We start from the raw sequence: 6507 nt of genomic DNA, 5'->3' as shown, positions 1-6507 counted from the left end.
AACATTAAACACTGAACCATAAAAGAAGCTTAAGCTGCAGCTCACAGGTCAAAGCTCAGCTGCTGCAGCCAGTTATGACTTTACATAAATCATCATGTTTTCCCTCTCAGCACTTGGGCTGTTTTGACTCAGCTACACTATGGCAAATGGCCAATGGTTCCACAGCTGTTCTTGTTGTGTTAGGGCTGAAAAGCCCGACTTGTTCTCCTCTGCAGGTCATCAAATGCACCACAGAAGTTTGTATTTGCAGAAGCCTGTGTATGTTTGATGGCTTTATTATTCTCTGTTCAAAGACAATAAATGTGGAAAATGTCTCATGTAGTATCAGCGTCATTTAAAAATGACTGCAAACATTTAGAGAACATGTGCTGCTGTTTGTCCTTGTAACAGGGCGGCCCTTAGCGGCTGGAAACACAGTGAGACAGACCAAGGCAAGTGTAGTGGAACAAAGTATTTATTTGCTATATGGCTCTCCTTACAACAATTAACTTGTCGAGCTTCTTCACAGCACAAAAAATCCACCTCTAATGACAACTGGCAGCCTTAAATATGTTCAGCTGTCACAGACTTAACCATTATTCCACTCTCAGGTAAATTCTTAAATCCCAACCTTCCACCACAGTATACAATATATTAATTAGAATAAATAAATACATAAATACATTTCCACATTTACATATTAATAAATATTTCACACTTAATGTTACACCAAACCCAATATTATAAAAACCCAGAAACCCAAGCACAAAAAGATTCACCACACTCTCTTTACCAATGGTCTCTCCCGGAACCTTTAAATGGTGTCTGGACCCCAGGGGAAACATTTGCCCAAACACCTTGAAGAGGACACAGGCAAGAAAGGTGAGTAATCATTAACTTACAAACACTTATTTGCACCACTTTTATCCCTAGATTTCACACACACGTTTGCATTAGTTTTCCTTACTGGTAAACCTTAATCACAATCTCAATCACCGTTCTTCTCTCCTGACAGACAACCACCACATTCCTTGATGAGGAGCAGCTGTGCAGGATCTGAAATAAGGCTACCAACTGATTTTAAAATTCCCAATAAATAGTCAATAAATATTTAAACTTCTTGTGTGCAAATCCATGCTTAAAGTGCAATGCTCATAAATTGCTTGATAAGGTGCTTTTAATAAAGTGAAAGGTGTGCTCTAAAGTGCTATACATATAATATAAATAAATACAGTCAAGTCTGTCCCGTATTCAGTAAGTGAAAATGAAATGAACAATAAAAGGTGAATCAAATGGACCATTACGGCAAGGCTGGGATGGTCAATTTGGTAAAGTAAATCCGTTGGGCATCTTTCTTTGCCTTTAGACAATAATTGTGATGGCAAAAGAGCCAAACGGGACAGGCACAAAAAAAAAAAAAAATACAGTAAGGGAGTCCTCTTCCTTACATTTCCTCCTCCCTCTCTTGAGCGCGAAGTGCTTCAGTCCTCTGTCATCCTAGATAAACAATCAGCAACCACATTTGACTTCCCTGGCCTATACTGGACCGTAAAGTCATAAAGCTGCAAAGACAAGTACCATCCTGCAATGCGGGCATTTGCATCCCTCATGCGGTTCAACCACTGGAGGGGACGATGATCAGTCTCCAGAGTGAAGTGACGTCCCAGAAGATAATACCTCAAGGCCTCAATAGCCCATTTCATGGCCAAGCACTCTTTCTCCACCGTCGAATACCTCGTCTTCCTGTCGAGTAGTTTCCGACTCAGAAACACCACAGGCCTTCTTTCACCATCCACCTCTTGCTGAAGGACAGCACCAAGGCCAACTCCTGAAGCATCAGTTTGCAAGATGAATGGCTTGTTGAAGTCTGGACTGTGTAGAACTGGATGTGTGCAAACTGCTTCCTTGAGGTCTCTGAATGCTTGCTCACAGTCTTCTGTCCAACGCACTTTGTTGGGGGCTGAGCCTTTTGTGAGGTCATTCAGTACAGTGGATCGCTCTGCAAAAGAAGGTATGAATTTCCGGTACCAGCCTACTAGACCCAGAAAACCTCTCACCTTCCTTTTTGTTGTCGGAACTGGGAAGGACTGAATTGCTTCAATCTTTCCAACCTGCGGCTTTATCTTCCCAGAGCCAACTACAAAGCCCAAGTACTCCACTTCTCTCTTGGCTATGGAGCACTTCTTGGGATTGATAGTCAGTCCAGCCATTCTGATGGAGTGTAGCACCTTCTGTAGGTGAATGACATGCTCTTCCCAGGACTGGCTGTTCACCACCACGTCATCCAGATATGCTGCAGAGAATGCTGACACATCTCTCAGTACATGGTCCATTAATCGTTGGAATGTCGCTGGTGCACCTTGAAGCCCAAATGGCATGACTTTAAATTGGTACATACCAAAAGGAGTTTTGAAGGCTGTCAGCTCTCTCGCTTCTGGTGCCAAAGCCACTTGCCAGTATCCTTTACACATTGCTCAAACTCTTATAGCCTCTGGTGCCTCCACCTTATCATAAAAGCCTAAACATTCACATCCTTTCGCTCACACGGCGCCTAAGCTACGACCTTGGCTCCCCGTTTATCTGCTCCTGCTGAGATGGGGCAGAAAACTCCAGTATGTTCTGTTCTCTTCTAATCAGACCAATAAGGTGATGACTTTCTGCAAACAGTATTTCTTATAACTCAGCAGTATAATGCATCATAAAACAATATCATTCATCCACAATAAATCAGCAGTCTAATGTAATGCAAATCAGTTTAACAAATGCAATAGTTATCATCTTCTTCTAATTCAGGAGAATGATGCAAACTAAAACTACATAATAATTCACAATCTTTAATTAGGGGTATAACATGGCATAAAATAATATTATAATCTAACAATTCCCCCTGATGAGCTCGTTAGAATAATGAGCTCACCAACACCCTATAATCCAGTGTCGCCGGGTTCATCTCTTCTCACTCCTGAGGCCCTTTGTCCCCCTGAGGGGCGAACCATATGTGAGATGACCTCTGTGTTTGCGCAGTTCAGATGCAAGAAAAACTATTATTCCAACAATAGCAGGTACAGATGACACTCCCCAGTTCTCCCACAGCTTTATTTTGGTGCTACCTTATACCCTTCCGACGTACTCAGACTAGAACCTCTGTCCAAGGAGCTTTTAGCCTTTATTTTATTGCTGCAGCTACCAGTGTCTTCCAGTTGGGTGATCCTCTGCTCTTCATTCTTCAACCTCAGGGGTTAGACAACCCTTCAGTCGTGGCACAGATCAGGGGATTATTCTGCCCCGATTTCAAACAACGATCTGTGTATCCTCCAGAAAAAGATCAGGAACGCGTCCCCCTTTTTGCCCAAGAGCCTCTCGAACTTCGTTGGTCTGGTGTTCCTGGATTTCCGCCAACCCCTTCATGGTTATTGCTGTGTTTATGGGATCCATCCTTTTGTGGTGACTAGCTGGAGCCCAAACGCCATGACACTTGGACCCAGTTGATGTCTCGGCAGTCACTGTGTCTGTCTCTGCTGCGGAGGATCCTCGCATATCTGTGACCTCGTCTGGTGTCTGTCCCTTTCTCTGTAAGAGACAGAAAACCAAAACACCTCTCTTCCTAACCCTAATAATCTAATGTTGTTATCTACTGACCTTCTAGTGATTCAGAATTGGTCTAAAACATTCAGAATGTCCCAGGGACTTATTCTAATCATATCCTATGTGTGTGTAAGCGTGTTTGCATTTAGCCCTCTGCACTCAAGGCATTTCCTACACTTTATCAGTCCGGACCATCACACCGAACGAAGCTTATGACCTTCAAAAGGCCGAGTGCCAACTCATCATAAGCACATTTGCAAGGTGTGTCTGAAACTTATTGAAACCACTCTTTTTAACAAAAGATAAACAAATTAACAAATCTTCTAAACGCTATTCAGTTCATTTCAATGATTGATGCTTACACATGGAAATAATGATTTATGCTTCTCACTGATTCTCTACAAAAGACCGGAAACTTCTCGGGCCGCTCTTAGCTTAAGCTTTACCATTCCTAAGTTATTAAAGACACAAATGAAGTTATAAAAATGTTCAAATAATCCTTGTTTGATGTTAAAACTCAACTTCCCCCCCCCCCCTTTTTTTTTGACACATTCCAATGTGTCAAATCAACGGAGCTAGAACATTCAAAGAAAAGGTTAGGCAGCTACAAGGTTTCCCAGATTGTTAAGTTGATCTGCGTATGATGCTCTGACTCAAGTATATAATCTTAAATGAATGTCATTTAATTAACTGCCACTATTTAAAACTTAGCTTAAAGACATAATTGAATAAAAATCACAAAGAATAACATGATATCAATGTTATGTAAGCGCGTGCGGCCCTCTATGCTCGAAGTCACTCCACACCATAGATCAGCCAAACATCGCGTTGACTGTAGCTTTTAACCCTTATTAACTTGAGCACAACTCTATAATGAGCAACAAACTGCAATATGTCTGAAAATGATCATGGTTACACCTGCAATAGAAGATCGTATGATTATCCTGACACCTGTAAATAGAAAATTAACCTGCGGTTATAACAATCACTGGAACACAAATGTTAGTACAATGTCAAAAACTTCAATAAATGTTTAATGCAATGCTAGTTATATGATTCTGATGCAATAATAAAGCTGATGCCAAAATAAGAGTAAAACACCCCCTTTTATCCCGTTTCACTTGACACATAAACGTTTATAAATGCCTCTTTTAAATCTTATTTCCCCCTGATCTCCCCTTACTGACCACAGCAGGGGAAACTCCGCTATGAGTCAACCATGAATGCAGCTCACCTGATTCATCACTGAGCTCCACCGTCACTGGCGTCTGACAGGGTGGCGCTGCATACTCTTCCTTTAATGTCACTATTTTCAACCTGTTGATTAGAGTGCTTAAACCTGAAGTCGACTACGTCCACAACAAGTCAATACAGCTGTAAATGTGGCCAATTATCAATCTATTACCAATCAATAACAACAGATAAATTTTATTTTATGCATGCTTTCAGTCAACCACTCACCCAGAGGATCTCCAATCCCAGAAAATTCCTTCTCCTCAGTCAATGAGTCTGCCCTCCTTCCATGGCCTGGTAACTGGTCCATCCAGAGCCATATGATCTCAAAATATACATACAACAAGCCAAACCACACCTTGGTCACACCAACCCTTTTCCGCCCTGAAGATGTTCAACGCCATCTTAGTCTGGACTGTCAAAGGTGACTTTAACGCTGGCTGTTCCGACAATCCATTTTATAACATTTCCTGGTCAGATTCACCAATCTCTGCACCAGGGTTTTAAACGTTTTGCCATCTTCATTAGTTTTTATTTTTATTTAGCTTCGACTCCAGATTTTCAATTTTTACCAGTTGTAATCAGTTTTTACCAATCAGTCGCTAGTTTAGTCTAGTTTTTATTTTCTGAACATCCTTAATTTCAGTTTAGTTTTGATTAGTTTCAGTTATAGTTTTAGTTGTGTTTTGCAAAAATTAAGTGTAACCAAATCCCAGTTCCATCATATCAATCATGCTCTTCCGCTTATCCTTGGGTATTGAGACTATTAACTCTTGCAGCACCGGGTGTTCCTAATTTTGGTTCAAGTGAATTGATAAACTTTTTGAAGGCGATTGACTCACACAATTATTTAGATGTCCCAGTCCTGTTGTCTCGGGACGCATCACGCTGCCTTATCTGGGGTTAGCTGTTTTCTGGGGATGCTGGTTAAGTGGGGGAGCTCTTCAAGGAGAGGGGGGGGGGGGGGGGGGTGTGCTCCCCCTGATGAGCTCTTCAAGGTAAGCTAGGTTAACCTTCTTGTGTGAGCTTTTCAAGTGCACTTCAAGGTTTGTGGGATTTTTAGTTTTATAAATGTCCCTCATAACCCCCTGATGACCCAGTAATTCATTTTTGCACACTGTAGTACACATTTAGTTTTTTTCTTGTAGCTCTCATACTCTACTTGCCACTCCTCTAAGTCCTGATGTTTCTTAGAGAGGACAACAGTACCTTTAAAATTATATCACATGTGTGGAGGTGTGGCCTTTCCAATTGTTTTCCCACCTTTTCAAAATGGCTGGCATGCCCACCAACACATTTTAAGGAAGAAAGAAAGGTAAGCTTGATATTTACATTTAAAATGTTTTGTTAAACTCAGATTTTTATTAATTTTCAAAAAATAAACATCTAGTAAATAATTTGAGGGGTCTTTAAGAATTAGGCTTATTGAGTTTCACAGAGAACATGACTAATTTATTAATGTGTACTCTAGTGCACGTCGGGACTTTGTACTTATTTATTTCACTTTTTCCTAGTAGACAACTCTTTGACAAAGGCAGAGAGAATTCTTAACAGAATAATTGAGCGAGATTCAAACAGAGATTTTTCAGAAGATGAGAGTCATGTGAGCCAGATAGGAGAGGGTGAGAACCCAGGAGGAGCCACACAAAGATTATCGAGATGCAGTGGCAGATGTGATAGAGAAAAACACAGGGCCACCTGAAATCTGTC

This window comes from Mchenga conophoros, linkage group LG3, assembly GCF_057382185.1.
Source record: "Mchenga conophoros isolate Kocher_MC1m ecotype Shallow Benthic linkage group LG3, M_conophoros_male_GT1.1, whole genome shotgun sequence".
Lineage (NCBI taxonomy): Eukaryota > Metazoa > Chordata > Actinopteri > Cichliformes > Cichlidae > Mchenga > Mchenga conophoros.
The sequence above is the reverse complement of the archived record's forward strand: the minus strand, read 5'-3'. Positions refer to the sequence as shown.